Source organism: Rhipicephalus microplus, chromosome 5 (assembly GCF_043290135.1).
Source record: "Rhipicephalus microplus isolate Deutch F79 chromosome 5, USDA_Rmic, whole genome shotgun sequence".
In the NCBI taxonomy this organism is placed as follows: Eukaryota; Metazoa; Arthropoda; class Arachnida; order Ixodida; family Ixodidae; genus Rhipicephalus; species Rhipicephalus microplus.
The window spans coordinates 52,354,533-52,375,979 of NC_134704.1; the positions used below are offsets into that span (position 1 = coordinate 52,354,533).

The window sequence follows — 21,447 nt, forward strand, 5'->3', positions numbered from 1 at the left end:
ACTTTTTCGACCAACGCCTGGTCTCAGGCGGGTCTCCTTGTCACTGCTCTCTCTCTCTCTTTCTTTCTCACTCTCTTTAATGACTGTACCTGGGGGGCCGTATTTCTTTGTTAAAATGTTTTACAACTTATCCGCACCGACGACACGCAACCAGTTCGAAGGCGCCTTCCTACTCTTTCCCGCAGACTCACTTTCCGATTCTCAATGCAACGCCTCCGCTAAGGTGACTTCAGCTTGAGTGTCTTTCCATTCTAGCCTGCCTTTTCTCTTGTTTCGGATGTTTCTTTCGTACTTTCTTTTCTCGCTATCACCCGTTGAAGCAGGGCGCCGAAGATTTATGCTGCGCCAAACGTTAACTTCCTACGCCCTCCAACTACGGCAGATACGTGTAACAAAAAGAAAGAATGAAGAGATACAGAAAAACGTCAGACCTATAGTCGAGAGAGCAAAAAGAACCGACCGTCTCCGCTACAATAGTTCCTTTCTCTTTGGAAATCCGCGATATGACCTGCCACACGCGGCACAGCTTGGCGAATCCTTTACGACTTCCGCGAATCCATATTCATAAATTCATGTCTGCGCATGTCGGGCACGCGTGACTACGCAAGAAAAGTAAAATGACAGAGTGAGAAGAAGAAGAAGAAGAATAACTGAAGCGGCTGAAGGTGCAAAACGTGCGGAGGCTGTAAAGATCGGACGCCACCAGCGCTGTTTTGTGCAGAACGGCTCGTGCTGTAACCCCTGTTCGAGAAAGCATGCAAATTTCGCACGCTCTGGCAGGGCGCCATACCTCGATTCATCCGCTCTGTAACTCGGTGCAAAATGCAGACGCGCGTATGCGTCTTTAACCGCGTTGAAGTGCGCAACTACTGAATAGAAATAAATTTTAAAGTATCTCTTTTAAACCCCACGCGAGTCGTACATGCACGCCGATTACGGTTGACCGCGGAAAAAAAGGGACCGTTGTGCAATCGAAAGTACATACTGGTGGCGCCCTTCGGAGAAGTATGAAAACGCGGAACTGATTTTTCTCGCGTCTAGATTTGCCTTAGTAGCCTTCGAGTGTCTGAGATTTTAGTGGGAAATAGAAAAAGAAATGATTTTTTTTTTCACGTATTAGTGAATTACTCTTTCTCGATGCCTGACAAAACGCTATGCCTGACTCGTAAAGACGCTTGGTAAACACGAGAACAAGGGAGGGGGGGGGGGGAGTAATGCGGATGGTGGCGCGATTTTGAGGTTGTCACGCCAGTCGCCATGATGCCACAGATTTCGAGGGCGTCTACCAGAGTTTACGCAGTCCCTAATGAGTAAAACTGAAGTGCAGTGCCCACAGAAGGAGCCCTAGACTTGAAATAGCAAATTTTGGAAAATTTAGATGTACCAAATGTGACCAAAATATGCAAAATATACTTTGAAATCCTTGACGTCATTGCTGTTGACTTCGGTGGAAAATTAGAAAAGTGAAACTGTGAAACTTTCGACATAAGTTTTCTAAAGCATTAACGAGCGTATAGTTGTGAAATTATCGATACGCCAGCTTGGTGAGCATAATAGTATCAGCCTGGACTCATTTATTGTCGAACTTTTGTGACCCTTCTAAAGAACACACAAATTAAGCTACGAGTAAAGGTTAGACTGCATAGAAAAAAAAACATCTTGTTACACTGCGCACAGAGTTCTTTTAGACATAGTTGTGATTCAGCTATAGAACGTTCGTTGTACATGGTGCAAATATACTTCGCACCTCAAGTACATTCAAATCGAATTTGAAGTCACGCTCCACGCCTTATCAGTGTCATGCAAATCACAGTTTGATGACAACATTGACGAAGTTCGGCTTAAGTACCTATCGAGGCTGGCCATCACGTCACTGCACAAAAAACACATTTCCTATCGGGCCTACACATGACTTATATGGATGGTTATAATCTCTAACGACACATCTCTACTCATCTCACGCCCGTATCCAGGAACATTTTTTTAAAGGGAGGGGGGCAAGTTCAAGGCCTTGAACAACGCCTATTTTTATAATTTGTCATTGGTAAAACACCCATCTCCATTTGGATTTCGGGGCAGAAGGGCCGGGACCCTTCCCCACCTCTGACTACGGGCCTGATTCATCTGTAATATAATGTATTCGTACCGACGTGCCGCTCAGATAGCGACTCTCTTCCTAACACCTAATCACCTAACACCTAACAGATGTAATTCTTCTTAACACTTGCAAGCGATGGCTCCTTTGTGCCGAGCAATCATTCATTATTACCAAGAGATCTCGGCGTCTCAGCCTGCACCTAACTTCCAAGCAGCACTCTAATAACTCAAAGCACACAGAAAGGTTGGTAAGGAGGGAGTTAACATTCTCTCTGTACTGGCGACAAGGAAGTCTAAAGTCTGCGCAACTTGGGTCAAGTCCGCCATATGACCGTGAAAATAAATATATCTCAACCTTCCGCCGGCGGCGCGCGCATCTCTCTTGACCCGGAATGGCCCAGATACCGCCCTGAACCCTCCACCAGTCACATGCCTTCCCAACCGGGACACACTCACCGGTGCAACAATAAAGGGAGTTCAAAAAATACAGACGGGGAAAGGGGAATAGCGGTGGCACAAGGAGACAGTGAAAACAGAAACAGAAGAAGTAGTTGTATAGCCACGTAACGATGTCGCCCCGTCGTTAGCACCATCGTCTATTGCACGCAGTGCGGTTAGATAGAACTGGTTATACCCGCGGCGGGCCGGTCAAAAAGTCGTCAGCTTAACGTGAGCCCGTCGATTCCGTGGCGCCACCGCAAGCCCACACCAATTTTACGCCCCTCCTGCACCCCTCCCCATCCCCCCCCCCCTCCGCTATCTCTTCTTTTGTGGCCTAGTTTAAATGTATGCGCACGCATCGGACGCTGCGTTGCGTTTCTCGTCCGTCTCTCATCATTGTAACGATGATGATAATGATCAGCATCGCCTTCTTTTCTTCGTGGTTTTAGGCTGACCACAAAAAAAAACGAAAAAAAAAAGTATACAGACGTCGAAACGATTGCCTGGCCTGAAGAAGAAGAAAAAAAAAAGCGTGATGGTGTCGGGACACGCGATTCACGTGTTCTTGACGCTCGCGCTTCTTTCCGCGTAAAATCCGTTATGTATACCTGCACTCTATGTATATTCACGCGCTGAATTTGAAGGGAATAGATGTCTATATGCTATGGCCCACATATGCGAGGGTGTGTATATAAGTATATAAATGTAGTCATTGCACGAAACTCACATTTCGCGCTCTGCTTGTTTAATTTTGTTGTTGGTGCTGTTGTCTGTTCTATTTTTTTTCCTTCTGTATGTGTCGATCGTCATGCCGATTCGTTAGGTATACATCAACACGTAACACCCGCAGTAACGGAAACTTTGTCCAAACTTTCTTTCTATGCTTCGGTAGTTTTTTTTTTTTTCTTACAGCGCTCCTTGAACAGTTGCGATCACAGGTCGAATATGATTTTGTAACACGGGAACAGCCACACAAGCACGCAAAGGTTCGAGCTTTTGAGCACCTCGGAAACAACAACATCCCGGCTATAACGAATAACTACTTTTGTCCTTTATACACAGCGAGTTTTAAAGCACGTAGTATTTACAACGAAGTCGAGCATGCAACGAGGAACTTCCAAGGCCCCGACCACTTTATCATATAGACGCTCGCGTTGTGGCATCGGTGAATATAGAATACGTCGTCGAGAAGCAGCGGTGCTTTTGGTTGCCGGGGACGTGGAAGCACGCGGCCTTTCATAGTGACGCGTGAAATAGTTTTTTTTTTCTTCATCATTTTACGATCTCGAAGTATGTGCGGAAAACGTTGCAAATGTTGAGTATACTCACTGGCTGCAGTCAGTAAAAGACCTCTTCTTCACGGGCTCGGCGTTCTGTAGAAAAAGAAGACAAAAGAAGACACAAATAAGGGATCAGAAACGTTACCACTTTGCGCAATAGTTGCGAGTGTGTTTATGCGTTTTCATTTCGCTGCCAGTACTTCTTGATAGTAATAATTCTTTGCGCCTAACGCCCCGAAACTGCGATGCGATTATGAGAGACACCGCAGTGGAGGGCTCCGAAATTTTCGACAACCTTGGGTGCTTTAGCGTGCCCTTAAATGTGAGCACACACGCCTCAAGTATCTCTGCCTGCATCGAAAATGCGACCACCACGGCCGGAAGTCATGAATTCCGAAATACTGTTTGTATATGGTATAGAGCTCCCGATTCTGATAGCGTCGCATCTGGACGGGACAGCCGAACCAGAGTCCCGGATCATGGTCTGATGCAGTACTGATAATAAAAGCTTTCCGCACACGTCCCTATACCCGTCGCGAATAATCGGAATGATAAAGAAAGAAAAATTGACAGCAACATATTTGTAGCAGAAAGTTAAACGAAGCAATACGTTCCAACTTCATGAGAGAACGATATGCTACCTGTCACGCAGAGAGTGTTCACAATACTCTATAAAATGCTAGACGATTTAATTCACCATTCTAGTTTTATGAGTGAAATTACAAATTACTAGGAGAGTAGCGTGACACACCATAGTCAAAAGGACATCTTGTATTAATTTTTCTTGCCTACTAAGTTTATTATTTTTACCTTCCTAATGTTTACATATTGTTCTACACAAGCATCGATAGACGCTGCTGCCGACGTTAGAACTAGGAGTCGAACCAGTGACCTCCGACCACGAAAAAATAGAATTGTATGTATAGCCACTGAGAAACGCCACACATCTCTTGTTCGATACGGTATAACAATAATTGTCGGGTTTCATTAGCCAAAAAGCAACTTATTTGATGAGCTTTTAACAAAGGCGGGCTTCATATTGTAAGTACACCGTCGTGGAAACATCGGCATCCAGTAATATCTACCACCTGCGGTGCTTTAACATGCACCAACAGAAACAATTACACGGGTCTCTATCATTTCGTTTATATCTAAATGCGGCTGCGACGCCGGGATCGAACTCGCGACCTTGAGATCAGCACACGAGTTTCGTAACGCATTGTACAACTGCGGCGGTTCAATATATTGCTTCAGACATATAGTTCGGATTAACAATTTCTTATCTTATTTGCATCTGCACGCCTTAACGCTCTCAATGCGAGTGGGATGCGAGAAATCCTTCGTTATAAGTGCTACTTCGTTGTAGTGGCGTTCAGGTGTATACCAATACGGCACACATTGTGACAGCGCAAACAGCAGCCCGCGCGCAATGCCGACAGTAATGTGCGGAGTCGCATTTTCATTGCGGTCTGCCTCCTGTCCGTGTGCAGCTCAGCGAAGAATGAGGCCTTATTGATGCGTGCCCGCCCCAGTTCTCATAGCCCTTCTTCATTATCTTCTCTCCTTCTTCCTCCTTCACGTCGCCACCGTTTGACGAATGCCCACCTCCTCCGTCAAGGCCCGCTCATATAGCGCCGGGATCAACGGTGTATGAAACGACGGAGGAGGGTGCACGCCCACTATTTCAGCCGAGGGCTCAATGCTCTCTCAGATGCTCCGAGCTGGTGCCGTATTCACTCGTGGAAAACCCACACTCGTTTGCGATCAGACGCAGTGTTGAAGCAGTGTATGTTGTCACGCCAGACTGACCCAATGCAACCTTTGCAGATGCGGAGCAGTGTGCCGCCAGAGATTGCGTAAACGAAATTCGGAGCCTCTGATGACAATTTGGGAATACTGTATGGATTATTTGATTGATTGATTGATTAATTTGCCCTGAGGGCTTCGCGAGTGTTGGTAAGGCTTGTTCTGAAGAAAGAGTTCAGCGAGGTGCAAAAAAAAAAAAGGAAACACGACGAAGCACTGCAACAGCAAAAAATCTTTCCGCAAGACTTCATGTAACGCTGTATTCGACAGCAACTAATCAAGTGCTCGGAATTAGGTGCCATTGAGGTGCGCTTCTGAACACATTGAGGACATGGTGCACCTTCATATTGTGTCACCACTGTACCCTGATACTGCGCTCAGTGAGACTTTGGATTCATGCAGTGAAATCTTAGCGCAGAACAATTTCCGAGTATGACGCCCGACATTCGCGGTGAAGTTATTGCAGAGTTCATGCTGGAAGACACTGCTCGTTTCTAAACAACTACATGACCGGCGTAAAACCACTCTGAATCTGTTATACACAACGCAGGGTGAAATTAATTACCATTTATCTTCCTAAGACAGTTACGGGAATACCGTTTGATCTTTCTATTCCTTCTCCCTACGACTGCACGTTAAAAAGGGGAAGGAATCGGGTATCAGAAATTCGGATTGTCTTACAATAGTAAACACGGTATATGACCGCACCTGTATAACTTGCAAACAGAGCAACGGTAACGTATAGGAGTACTTTCTCCGGCGTAGCCTCCTTTATTTTTTTCCGCGGTGATTCCACGCCTGTTTTCTTTTCCCGTTGCACGTACGCCCAGCTGGCCGGTGTCGTTCCGGCATTTGTTCCGCTGGCCTTGTCTTTCTCTTGTTTCCTTTTCGCAATAAAAACACTGCTTCGGCGGACCCCCAAAACAACCGCTGTCACACAGGACAGCACCGAACCGTGCCCGAGCTCAACAGCGACAAGCGAGCGACCTTCGCAGGAATGCCGTTCTATAAGCGGTATAGAGAGAGGGAGAGAGAGCGGGGGGGGGGGGTTATTGGCGCGCAAATTGACCGCTATACGCCGTTATGCAATTATGGCGGGGCAACGGACGTCAAAACAGCCCCCCTCCCATCTTCTCCCACTTCACTTTCGTGCCTATATAGCCACAAGTGATTGCACGGCTCTGTCAATATCCGAAGGTGCGCGTTGTTTGCGGCTCGCAGTTTGTCGGGGCGCGAGACCGGAGGTGCCACTCATGTCGACACCGACAATAGGACTTTTGCGTGCGTTTCGAGTCGATTGCGCAACACCGAACGCGACAAGTTCGCGAACGAGACGAGAGGCCGATCGAGATGGTATGCTTACAGGTGCATGGCTTGCACTGGCGTCACTGAAACCGCCGTGTCGGAGCACCAGCATGACACACTTGACGTTTGCGATGTCACATACGTGTTATCAAAACATGATATGCAAGTTCTTTCGTTATTCACGCACAGAGGCGTTCCTGCAACGTCTTTATCACATTGAAGCAGGTTAACCATCTTGGAGAGACATTATAGGTTCAGAACATGTGTCCATGACGTCACGCAAAGGCGGGCATAAAATGAGAGATAAGATTTGGACTGTGAACGTACTGCTGGTTATAGGTAAAAACATCAGACAGGGTAATGTGCCATCCTGCAGTGCTCATCCGGCAGCAGCGTGCCTTATACTAAACACTGCACATTAGAGACGCTTGCCTCGCCCTACGCCTATGGCACGCTACATTCTATGATAAGGAAGGTCTGGCTTAAAAACAACGTGTCCGCACCATGAGATTCAAAGCATGGCGGAAACCAATTTCCCAGGACAAGACGTGGTTATTGATCCCAGAGGCGCACAAGACGCTTCTCTCACAGTCATAATGACCTTGCGGTGCACTCTGCACTTTGATTTCATTATTTCATACCCTTTTCCCTTTCCCAAGTACGGGGTAGCAAACCGAATACTTCCTCTCATTAGCTATCTCTTATTTGTCCCCTTCTCTTTTCCGACATCTCCGACAAGCGGTGAAGATTAGACAGGATTCATAATCCGTCTCATCCATCTTCATGCAGTGCTCTGAACGTTGCTTCTCGGGATTGTCAATAAATAACGACAATCCGTGACTTGTCCTAAGTCAGGAGTATGCAGAATCCGCGCTGTAAGTCCTTTCGAGAACATTCGCTGTGGCGTAGGCGATCAAGTGCATTTGACAATGAACGAGCATTCCATATGGGTTACCTATGTCAGTTGTTTGATTAACGAAATGCGCAGCCTTCACTGTACTGCACGCTATTTGTGTGGTTAAGAACGTATACGTAAGGGGAAGGGAGTTTCGTTCGATCACACCTAGCGCTGGCTCCGCGAATCCCGGCCTTGACACTGGTTTCGTTATTTGACAGCGCTAAAACGTCTCGATGCACTCGCCACGGTTACATAAAATGCACACCACCTCCGAAAAGCATTTTAGTAGTTGACAATGGATCCAACGATATAACTCCATGTAATAATAATTGTTATTATCAGGGTTTCATTTATAGAAACCACGATATGTTGATGAGAGAAGCCATAGGGGCTAGCTTCGGAAATTTAGACCACCTCGTGTTCTTTAACGTGCACCTCAATCTAAGTACACGGGCTTCTATAGCACTTAGCCTCCCTCCGTCTTAATGCGGCCACCGCAGCCTCCCGCGATCTTCAGGTAAGCAGTCAAGCCTCATAATGGCTCCACCATCATGTCGAGTTAAAGCTCCAGACAGATATAAGTCCATGCGATAGTTTACAAAAAAAAAATCGCTATATACCATAAAGCGCCTCTTCCGTCTAAGACGGCTAAGGTGTACGACATTTTAAACTGTGCCCCTGGACACACCTATTTACAAAAGTTTGAACAGCGTATCTAAGCTAGGGAATACGATCTATCGAGATAAATGCGGTGTGCAATAGTTGATTAGGCGCAAGCATTTCGTAATCAATAACCGAAGCAATTCGCTTGGCATGCACGCATGAATGTGTTTTTCTTTCCCGATAGACCAAACTGGACGGCCTTGCGATGCGTGGCATAGACTGACATGTGCCAACAGAAATCGAAAGCCCTTAGTCATTAGCGGCTATGCCCTCCCATAGGAATGAAAATGATTATAATGTAACCCCGTCCGGTCAGGAGCGACACTGCCGTGTGGAAGTGCAACAATGGATGGCATATATACCGCACGAAGCGAGTCCTGTTAGCGTCCTGTCCAACGGAACTTACGGTGTGAATACATGCGGGTTTATTACGAAGGGGTGCCTTAAAAAGGTGAGCCTTGCCTGCACACAGAGCCACAGGCAGAGTCTCTGTGCTACGGTACGAGTAACGTCCGTACTAAAGCTTTGTCGTAATATTCTGAAGTTTACGAGTTAACGTTTGTGTAAGAATAATAAATGCATAGCACTAAACTTCCCTGACACTTTCATTGAAGCGAATTCGAAAAAAGTTAACCAAGACCGGCATTATACGCGAAGATCGAGGTGGCTTCCTAAAACGTCACAACTCTGTTGCTTCTTCGTTACATTTGCGACTTCTTGGATTTCTAAGGCCAAAGCCCTAAATCCTCATCAAGCGCACGAAGAGAGTGTGTTTCAATCCGAGTGAAGGAAAAAGTCATCGTGCGACGACGTCACACCAATGATGTCACTGTGAAGTTCACGATCAACAAACTTTATGACGTCATAATGACATCATATGACGTGGTTTCACGTGATAACGTCATCGCACGACACCGTCACTTCGTCATAGGTGGGCTAATCACGGAGGCGTGTGAGGTGCAGACAGCTTGCAAGGCCTCCATTCTCGGACGCAATGCAAAGCCACGCTAGGTGCAGGAAGCTTACTGTGGTGCAGGATAATGAATACTGTCGCTGATCAATACAATCGAATGAGAAGGAAAAATAGTTTTCACCTTCGGGTGATCTTAGGCGATTGCAAAAGGGACCCTGCGAGTTTTTCGTCTCGTCAAACGACGGATAATGTCAGTGAGGCTGCCAATGCAGCGGCTGCATTGCCTGAGTAAGAGACCATGTCGTCAGTAAGTAAACTTCGGTGTCGGCCATGCTTCTGGAGTTTACAAAACACCCTATAGACTAAGTGACGCAACAAGCGTCCGTCCATTGCGCGAGTTCCATGGTATAATACTGGAAGGGTGCCAGGGGAAGACGTCTCACTAGATTCAAACGTAAGGTTTTCTTATACTATGTAACAAACTACGGGTTATCTCCGAGTTAATCGGCAATGGCGGGTTACGAAACCACGGCGCGCCATGTCGACTTGCGGCGCGTATAGAGCACGCTTTGCCAGGCTGTGACGTGTACACCGTAAGACGAGTTGCGCGGGTCAATGTCGCTCGGGCAAACACAATAACACGGTCAACCTCTTCGGTCGTGTATTGTAATGCACCCTCTAAATCTGACCTCTTCTTTTTTTTATTTGTTTTTGTCTTATGAGACTGCGTCCCGCGAAGCGAAGCCTTAGTAATTGCCAGTCACTGTAATCACTCGCTGTGACGGATGCTCAATCCGCGCGTTAATTGAATTCCATCCATGAATTCCATTCTTACATGTCACTATATTACAGTCCTTCGTTACATATATTCATCCCATTAAGTTCCATTAATTTAATACACAACTTCATCCCATTCGTTTCGATCCATTCATTTCAATCATTCTTCCCATTCGACTCCATTCGTTCACTGCATTCCCTCATATCCTTCGATTCCATCCATCTATTTTATTTATTCATCGCATTTATTGGTTTCATTCCTGCAACCTATTCAATTCCACTCATTCTATTGAATTTATCTATCTATCTATCTATCTATCTATCTATCTATCTATCTATCTATCTATCTATCTATCTATCTATCTATCTATCTATCTATCTATCTATCTATCTATCTATCTATCTATCTATCTATCTATCTGTTTTCGTTTTCAACCTAGAATGTCTCCTGTAACTTATCTTTGATAATCACCGCAATTTGTTTCTTCTTTTCTCCTATTCAGAAATGGGAAAGTTATAATATTTCGTTCTGCGTGAATTTTCGATGCCATATCATCCCTACGACACAACGCCGCTTCTTTCGTTTACCTCTGATGAATTACTCGCCTCCCTTGGTGAAGACAGCGGCGAACTTGTTGCGACCGCTTACTATCGATCAAATGATAAAGCATACGTCCTAAAAGGCTAGTAATTATGGCGTGTCGCTTTCCTGTGCGGAGATTATTACGGCGATAATGCGAAGAAAGCAAAGTGAGATGTAGACAGATACTGTGGAGTTGTATAACGCCTTGTAATCGCGATCGTATCTAGACTCAAGGCCTATTATATATGCACAGAATGGCCTCGGTAAGGGTCGGCCGCAGAGGAAAGGACGCCGCTTGTTGCAAGATCACGTGCGATACTGCACAGCGCAGCTGCTCTTAAGATATATAAGCCAAGGTCATTGCCCGCCCGTATCGCTTTCTGATATCCTCTGCTGTCTTTCCCAGTATTTCTAGACAGGCTGACGTGATAACTGACTGACTGGCTTACTGATTCATTGATTGATGGTTTAATTGATTGAGAGTGAGTGAGAGAGAGTCGGAGATTGATTTAATGATTGATTGGTTAATTGACTGAGTGATTGATTTATTGGTTGGTTGACAGAGTGATTGATTTATAGAGAGTTGAGAGTGAGTGAGTCAGTGAGAGAGAGAGGGAGGGAGTTCGACATGCCGAAGCAAACCACCGGCTTTAAATGGAGATCATGTTATCAAGTTAAGGCTTTTAAAATAAGTATGTCCATCTACTGTCTGTCTATTTACTAGAGCCTCATAAGCTACCTCTAAAATCACTGGTCAGCAATGAGCAGTTTGTGAACACTGTTTCATATAGTATAACGTTTTGTAAGTTACATGGGTGCATTGTGAAGTTGCGGGTGCAGAGTGGTTCCGGTCACCACGCATCACTCGGCTATCGCACTCTCATTTAGCTCTCTCTCTCTCTCTCTCTCTCTCTCTCTCTCTCTAAAAACGATAAAAAAGAACCGAGAACCTCTTTTAACCCTTTCTATTTTGCCTCTATGAGAAAGCCTTTGTTTTTCGGGCAGAGCATTCAAGCGATAAATCTTCAAATGTATGGATATAATTTCCACTTCGCATTCAATCTTCTTTCCGCACTGATTCATCGAAATATTGTCATTAAGCGGTGAGTCGTATTGTAGGCAAACGGTATACACCAGAGCCGAAGAAGTTTATGACGACCACTCGACTACAAGTGGTCATGATCAATGATTGCGCAGGTCGCAATGCCTTGATACCGCACCATATGCAACTATAGGCCGTACGCACCTATATACGAGGACCAGCAGTGACATGCCGTGCAAGCCACACTCGCTCAAGTTCTCTCCCGTACGTGCGCGTACTCCTATAGCGTGAGATTAGCGTGTCCCCTCTAAATACATTCTCCATTTGCATTCTCCACTCCACTCTAAATACATTCTCCACTCCATTTTGTCAAACCGGTGCCTAAAAAAAAGATAAGTTGCAACTCGTGTCCAGTTGTTCGAGAAATGCCCGCCAGCCCAGCGGGTCTTCGAGTACCATCCCATAGTATAATGCCATCGCCCAGCGAGTGAACGCGAGAACGAGAGAGAGAGAGAGAGAGAGAGAGAGAGAAAGAGAGAGAGAGTCTTTCCCGTTCGTCTCGGAGTCTTGGGAAGGTCGCACGTAATGTACATTCCTTGGCCGAGGTGCAAGTCTGCCCTTGCGGTTTCTTTCACTTCGGCTAATGCTGTCCTTCGTTCTTTGCTTTCGTTTTTTTTTTCGTTCGTTTATTCTTAAGCGCTCGATCGTTCCAACAGGCTGCTGCAATGCCCCGACGGCTTCGGGGCGTCGCGTTGCTCCCCGTTGTCGCATTTATATGTCGCAACGTATCGTGCCTATTCAGCCGTGACGGAACGGAGAAGTGTCGCCCAAGCTTCCCGAGGATGGCTAGTTTTAAGTGTCCTGTTCTCTGCTACGGATGGGGTTACATGACGGTTACGATGAGAACAAACGCGCCCCAACGTTATTTAGTAAAGCCTGCTACGCTTTGTACTCTTTTTGTTAATTGAACTTCACATGTGCGCACATGCTAAAAGACGCTGTAAGCATTATTTCGTCCTTTAAGTATAGCTGGTTCGAGTTTAGCCCCGTATATTCTGTGTCTTCCTCGTTTATTTCGCTACGGCAGCCTTTTGTATAATGATATTATGTCCTGACGTCATCGACTCACTATTTCGCATAGCAAAGTGCCCTTTTACAGGGAAGAACATTGATCGATAGATTGATTTTTTTTTTCCTTTTCAACGCCAACTGTCGACTATGACGGACCGCACGGATGTTTTGTCGTTCAAACATGTCAGAACAGAAAACTCCGCGATTCAACATAATAAAACGGGAAGCGAACCCGCGACCTTGCGCCCAGCAAAACTATGACCGAAATCATTGTGCGCTTCGATGAACGTATACATTCGGCAGGACGGCAAGCAAAAACAAAACAATCAAAATAGAAGCACCGATTACGAAGGTTATGGGCGCCTCATTCGTAATCGGCGTTTCAATCAGTTCGCAGAGGCGCTAAATCAGTTCGCAGTTGCATGGTATTCCGAAGCTTCCGAATGCGAAGCTTCCGTAACACGTCCTCAAGCAACTCTAGAAAACGAACGAAGGAGCAAACTTTTTTGTACACTTCTTTCACTAACTGCCCCCAGCAAAACACTCAGGTAATCACGTCATTAAATATACTTTCTCACCCTTTTATCCGTTTTATCTGACCTTAAGACGCAGGTGCGTCAAGCGAACTTTCCGCATTTCTATTCGTCTCTCTCTATCTCCCGCTCTCTATAGCTCACTCACTTTTTTTAAGCACATGAGTCGATATTGAGAAGCGGCAAACACCTTTGTTTACGCTCACCATCGGCTTGCATTTATGAGAAACTTATTTGCTAGTTTGTCAGCAACTCTCATACATTGCCACACACTACGTGCAGCGGAGAAACAATGAAAGAACAGTGGGACAGCATATACGTGAAAACACGTATGTGTATCCTCCTCGCCTGCGTATTCTTCACCCTTTTCGGCTGGCCACGGCTTGCCGGCTCAGAACAGCAGGTGGCAATATTGCAGAGGAGGTTTGGACAGAGCCAAGCTTCCTGGGTCTTCTCCGAAGTGCAGCAGTGACACAACTCTCTCGTTTGCATGTGAACATTCCGTTTTCACCAATGAAGGCTCATTTTTCGATAAGGATCACCGATAGTGCCGGTTGGCGAAGAAACTATAATGCATGCACGTTCCCTGCTTTGCTGCGGCCTTCGAAAATCAAGGGCTCGACCTCGATTCCTCGCCGCCTCCTTTCCCCGACGATTTTAAAGGACGAGACCTTTCACATTTCAGACAAGGTCCTGGTATACACACGGCCTTCAACTTCGTAGCTGCTGAAAGCCATAAAAAGGACCCTTCTGCTACTTCTGAAGGTTATCGTACGGATCTTCTGACACAACGTTGATAATTTCCATTACATCGGCCATACCCATGAACCTGAGCTATTTACTTCATTACCTTTCTTTTTGTTACCTTTCTTTTTGTTGATATGATATGCAAGGAGACGTTGGCGCGCAAGTAAGACGCCAGCTACTCCTTAGCCCTTGAGCGAATATTGAACATACATCTCAAGGAAGAAAGAACAAGGAGCAGTACATGGACAATAAAACACGAGCACACATATGTAAACACACGCACATATCAGACAACAACGTTCCAACGTACAAGGAAATGCCTGAAAGCCAATCAATAATGTATCTGATAATGTCTCTAGCCATCATTGAATCCAACTGGCAAAAAGTAGCAGTCAACACGTTTGGTCCCTACAGAGATGAATTCGCTCGCGTGTACATAATAGTCGACATGTCATGCACTTCCGCACAAACATATGACGGGTCTCATATAATACTGCTTTTGACAAGCAGGACACGTGTTATACGAATGAAAAGCTCGCCACAGTGCTCTAGTGGCTGAGGCACTCGGTTGCCGACCCGCAAGTCGCGGGATCGAATCCCGGCCGCGACGGTCGCATTTTCGGTGGAGACGAAAAACGCTCGAAGCACGTGTACTTAAGATTTAGGTGCACGGCAAAGAGCCCGAGGTGGTCGAAATCTCCGGAGCCCTCCACTTCGGCGTCTCTCGTAATCGTGTGGCAGTTTTGAGACGTTAAATCCCATCAATTATCAATCGGGAAAACTGTGAGCCCAGTACTATTAAGCGTGACTGAACGGGCGAGTGTGGCGTGTTGGTACAGTCAGCCTCAAACGTTCAGGGACTGCGAGAGACCGCGACAAAAGCTAAATATTGCCGCTACTTCAACAGACAGCTTTAAATGTTTTAGATGTCCAGCACGTGACGTGCTAACGACATGTACTGCGAAGTTCCACTGAATACAGTCCCGAATGGCGGGCAAATTCGAAGCTTCCTCGGACTTAGTGGTCTCTGAACTTTTGATGTCAACTGTATTTCGTTTCAAAATACTGCAGCGCTAAAAACATACGAAGATGACACGCTATGGCATGAGCGAGCACTAGTAAACACCCCTGCCTGTATCGCTAATCGTGTCTTTCCTTTGATCTGAGAAAGTTCTGTAAGTGACCCGCTTTTTGTGTTATGGCATCATTGCGACACGTCGTTTTACATTAGCAAAATGAGGCTATGCAAGGAGACGAAACTGCCCATCCGTTTCGGAAAGCACCTTCAGTTACGTAATATAAGAGATGCATATCAAACGAATCATTAGAAACGATAACGCACACCACCAAGTGGTTCCGCAAGCCTCCTTCCTGAAGCATTATCTGTCAATAATCTCAAGTGCGCGCTCTTGACTATCTCTGAGTAAGCGGCGCTTCGGGCTCCTTGGCCTCCGAAGGCGTCATTGGAGTCGACGAAGGTGAGCCGCCTCAGCGTCTGCCAGGGCATGCACGCCGAGCTAGGTCAATCCAGCCGTATACCCTCGCTCTATTCCTTCAAGCACTGCACGTTGTGGCAACGGCGATACCCGACGAGGCCACCCGCGTATCGACATCTCCCATCTCCCTTTCTGTCCCAGCTTTGCGCTGATTTCTCGCTTCGATTTTTATCGATAAAACTCCTTATACGTAACTCATGCCTTTCCTTCCGTCGAGCTCGTACTTATACCTATTTCAAGCAAGATATGTCGTTATCACACCACTCATTTTTTCTTTACATAATCGTCGGTGGAGCCCGATCCAATCAGTACACTCTCCGATGCGAGTGAAAGAACCAAGGGCTCAAGCTCGGGAGACTTCTCGGTCGCCGGCGTTCACAAAGAAGTTGTCACGACATATATAAGTGTTTCTAAGAGTAATGCCTCCACGATCACAACGTTTCGCATATGATTTGCAGAAGCAACTGGCCAAGGGCAAAAGCACGCCTACGTGTAGGAACACTGAAATGCAATCGTAATAATGATGGCGCCAACTTGTTCGCGCGCATTACTGCCCACGCACAATATGCGCGTACGAAGCATCATACTTATGCTGCACTATGCGACACGACGAGATCGCAACATGGACGACTTTGGTCGTTAAAAGTGCAACTTCATTACGCCAAGAGAGAGAGATAAAGAGGAAAGAAAAAGCAACAAATCGGAGCGAAATTTCGCCTCTCCATTACTCGAGACTGGAGGGGGGGGGGACGTAGCCGTAGTTCACATATGTGTGGGCGAACGCTTATGAGAGTAGAAGAATGGCAATTTGGGCTAGTTGGTTTGAATTCATGGTAACAAGGGCTGCAGCGCGAGCACGAATGTGCTAGAAGAAACAGACGAAAGTCGAGGCACGGAAAGCAAAGAGGACAACACGAGCGCTGTGAGAGTACCGCAGAAAGATGCTAAATGAAGCAACAAATGAATGAACAGAAAAACAAAAACAAATGGTTAAAGGGAATGAAAAAAAAAACAAAGACTAAGTGACGGTTTAACTTCCTCGTCGCCTGAAACCGTTACACAATTATTGTAGTAACCATCTATCTTCCATGTTTCTTTTACCCTCTATCATTGCTCTTTTCGTCCTCGCCATCATAAAAGACACCCACGCTGGTTGTAGAAAAAAAGAACCACCTAACAGAAATGATCCTCGCCTCTGAAGAACGTTAAGGAAACGAACGAAACGGGAAGCGAGAGCAAAAAGAAAAGAAAAAAATTTCGGCCTACGCGGTCGTTTCGGATAGTCATCGCGTTGACGCCTTCACAGGGACGCCGAGTGAATGCAAATTTGTTGCGCGTTCGAAGCGGAACACGCCTTGCTTGTTTTGTTTTTCGGGACAGGCCAGAAGCCTCCTGCCGGGGGCCACTTTTTCAGCACTGAGAGTCATCGTCGGATGACTCAAGGGACGAGCTGATTAAAGCCGACCAGTTGGCATCGCTAGCCTTCTCGCCTGCAACCTCTTCTCTTGCTTTCCTGAAGATCCCAGGCCGACCATCAGCTTCTTTTACTGGGTTGTTGCTCTCCGACGCTTCTGCTGTTACAGCTTGTGCAGTGGTCCTCGGAAAGCGTAATTGCTGCCTACGGATACTATACACGTACGTAGCGCTCATTGCAGACATTTCGAGTGGCCATTGCTAACTCTTCCGGGCTCATTTAGCCATTCATCCTATAAGCAGTGAACCCATTCGCCGCCATTCCTTTTCCCTCTCTCTCCCTATTTCTTTTTTTCTTTAGCGTCAACCACTTAGTCGCCGAATAGCGCCTTTAGTTAAAACTGAGACCGGCATGAGTTAAATAGCATGGTCATTCGCATCCCGGAATCGAAGGGAGACGTCATGTAGGCTTTTAGTTGCTGCTGCTCGCCGGGCGAATGCAAATGCAGATCGCGTACGTTCATCTGTTACCCTCGTTTATGTCTATCGAAGCACACGCGCAGTTGCGTAGCAATGAGACGATTACAAGAAAAAAGAAAAGAAAACAGTGATAAAAGGAAAAAAAAAAGAAACAGTGCTCAAAAGGCTTCCGACAAGTTCCCATGTTAATTTTGTAATCAGGCACTCTCGGCTCTCACGACGACTCTGTTCTCAAAGGTTTGTATTGGTTTTATTTTTCGTCTTAACTGGAGTTATTGCATTGCTGCGGTGCATTATTTTCGAAAGTTCTATTTTGCTGGTCCTCTTTCAGCCGCATTCCGTCACGGAACACGATGCATATTCCCGATGGAATACGATTACTTCACGATTAGTTAAAGTAGGGCAATCGCTAATAAATATCGGCTGCATTTGCCATGTATCGGCTAAGTTGTGGTCAATATTGGCTATAGTGCTAGTCGCTGTCGGCTGATGCTTGCTGTCTGTCATTGTAGAAACGACACTTTTTTATCTTTTTTTATCTTTTTTAAACTAAAGAAGTCATCGTTATTTCAGACAAGAAGTAACGAAAAATCTGGAGGCGAATATAATCTTTGACATATTTGTCTGGTAATGACACGCGCAGTTGAAGCGGATTTCAGGGACAAAGCAGAGAAATAGGTGCACGGTTGAGATTTGCCAGGCGCTTCAACGCCCTCAGCTACTCACAACAAGAGCGTGCGCTATCTCCTTCAGTTCCTTAAAATAATTTTCAATAATTATCCTGGACTTGCTAGAGAAAGAAGATTGTCACAAGTCACTCCTGTCGCTCAAAACTATAAAGACGAAAGGTTAAAGAAATATGAGACGAGAAATCGTCAGCGAAGTACTGTGTCGCTCGGGGCAACATTTCGACGGGTGGATGGAGGGGGGGGGGGGCACGTCTTGATTAGCTCATTTTACGAACACGTCGCCACCATCGACATAACGCCTTGTGCGACGATTTCTCGGGAAAGTAAGCATGCACAGTGAGCGAACGTAATAGAGAGAGTAATCTCACAAACTGATAAAAACAGCAAGAAAGTGTGGCTTTAGTCAAACGAGGCTAATAGGACCGGTGCGCGCCGAAGGACATCGATCGAGCCGGGGCGAGATCCAATCGCGAAGCCGCAGAGTTAGAAGAGGAGAGGGTCTGTGGAGGCGGAGATCCGTTCTGCCCAGCTCCTTTGGGATCGGGGCGTCGTTGCATAACCCGGCCGCCATGGCGAGGTCGTGACATTGAACGCCGCAAACCGGGAATGCGTCAGGGTTAACGCAGACGCCTTATCAGACGTTGAAAGTATAGAGCAACATACGGTATACCGTCTTGGTATCTCTGTATCAGGACGTGTGCGTCAATCTCGATCAACCACGTGTTCTTTTTTTTTGTTTTTTTTTTTGCCTTTATATCGCGACTCGCAGGCGGTTAGCCGTAACGCCAGTCGCTTTCAGTGAGTGGGGAAGTGAAGCGAGAGAGCGAAAAAGTGAGTGAGTGAGGTGACGTTGAGTTTGTCTGAGATGAGTTGATTGAGTTTGTGCTTGAGCTGAACTGAGTTGATCGAGTTTGTGTTTGAGCTGAGTCCATTGAGTGAGTGAGTGAGATGAGTCGATTGTGTGAGTGAGTGAGTGAGTGAGAGCGCGTGTGCAGTATGGTTTATTGCTTATAAAACAAGCAACAAAGTTCATTTAGCCGTCAATCTCATGTATGAGGACGCCGGATCAGTGCTTAGAAGGGCATATATCAGGCATATGCGAAAAGCATGCGTGACGTGACGCGTTGTATGGATGTATATGGTGAAAAAAATCATTAAGGACCTTTTAAGTGCCACAATAAAGCTGTGGTCGGTCCTGAAATAACATTTTGTTTTGCTTCAACATTGCACAAAGCTTATAAATTTAGAAAAAGATTAAACGCTAGAGTTTTACGAGCTATAATCTAGATATGATTATAAGGAGTGAGGAAATTCGGAGTGATTCTGACTATTTGGTGCTGTTTACCGTGTACCTAAATTTAAGTATATTCATGCTGTACTGCTTATTTGTTAGTGTTCCTTTTATATGTGGGGTTTAACGTGATTATGAGAGACGCCGTAGTCGAGGGCTCCGGAAATTTCTACCACCTGGGGTTCTTTAACGTGCACCCAAATCTGAGCACACGGGCCTACAACATTTCCGCCTCCATCGGAAATGCAGCCGCCACAGCCGGGATTCGATCCCGCGGCCTGCGGGTCAGCAGCTGAGTACCTTAGCCACTAGACCACAGCGGCGGGGCTTTTGTTGGTGTTCCTCTGTACGCACCCATCGAAGTGTGGCCACCGCGGCAGAGGTTTTATGACGGCGGGTCCTGCGGTAAACATCAGTCCACGTATACTCACTGTCTGCCTGGGTGGTACACTGGCTACGGTTCTCCGCTGCTGATTCAGATGTCGCGGGTTCGATTACGGGGCTGTGGCGGCCACGTTTGGACCGACGCGAAATGCTGGCAGCCTTTGTACTGGACGATGTTAGCGTGTATACGTTAAGGAACCCAATATGTACTAAATTTCAAAGCCGTCCACTATATATGACGGGCCTCGTATAAAGTCATATTCTGGTTTTGGCTCGTAAAATCCACGTGTTAGATACGTGCATACGTACGGGCTATTGGACTGTCAACACAGGCCTTGGACGTCCTCGCCTTGCTTCCGCGGTTTCAAGACAAAAAACGATCGGTGAAGAAAATAACCAAAGCGATCCAAGAAGCAAATATGAAAAAAAGGGCCTTCGCAGTGCAAGGACTGACGCAACACAGCGATGTCCTTTGCGTCGAATGCACTGCCCTGCACCACACGTGCTTGAGGTGTCGCCGATACAATCGGCCTCTGTGCTTTTTTTTCCGTTTTCCTCGTTGACACCGCAAAGGCCGTAATCTGTTGGCACCGTCCACCCGCCTTTCCTAAATTGGTGGTAACCAATGCTTCTTACGCCAGCGTAAACTAACGATAAACCCATGTCACCCGCACGCGTACGAAGATGACATGGATCGATAGCCGTTTCCTCTAATGTTTTTCCTCTTTCTATATACTTTTTAATATAGTGAGAAATTCCTTGAGCCGCCTAGGTGTGCGCGCAGGTTCGGCTTCTTGATTGACACTCAATAGTGCAAGGCGTTTGTTTCTTTTCTTATTCGACAGCCTGCCCTTCGGTATGTACCACACGCGGTATCATAGGTACACATAAATTTTCTCCGCGCGCAATTACAAGTGCCAGGTGTGAGACGCTTTATTGTTGCACGCGGAAACGCAGCAGACATGCTTGCATGCCCCGTATATAATACGGCAGGTCTTCTCGTACAGTGTAGTGCACGCAGCTGATGATGAGTGCTAAGATTGTCTTCTTTTGTAAAAAAAAGGGGGGGAGGGTGGGCGTTTCTATGCGAAATGAAGAAGGGGTTCATAGTTTTCATTACACCATGGCCTCGGAGATTGGCTGGAGTCATGGAGCGTCGTCGGACATAATCGCGGAGGGGCCGATGACATTGTGAACTGGGTTTTTAAAAAGTATTATACCACAACGATACGGCGGGCGATTCACAATAATCTATACTCACGCAGTAATATTGAAATAGCGAGTCCTGCACGATGCCTTCCAGAGCATGCTGTAGAATATTTGAAGCGTTCTGTATTAGGACGTAGTTGTGCACCTCATAATGAAAGTATGGCCGTGCGGGATAGTAGTGTAACAACTATAACTGCAGCACGGCATCAGTATACGTGCATGTATAGCAAATTCCACTTCGGAAAGCGACATGAAAAATCACTTGTCAAGACGTCTTATAGACGTCTTTCTGTTAAGTATATTGTCACGTATTAACGGGGCAGTAACCT

General features: G+C 46.2%; 1 protein-coding gene across 2 annotated transcripts in view; it reads right to left on the reverse strand.

Moving 5' to 3' along the window:
- Positions 1-21,447, reverse strand: part of Blimp-1 (PR domain zinc finger protein 1) — a 175,205-nt gene that overhangs the window by 70,390 nt on the left and 83,368 nt on the right. For both annotated transcript variants that reach the window (XM_075895453.1, XM_075895452.1), the window contains exon 3: positions 3,868-3,911. The gene's annotated coding sequence lies outside the window, so the exon portion shown is untranslated. The remainder of the gene's footprint in view (positions 1-3,867; positions 3,912-21,447) is intronic.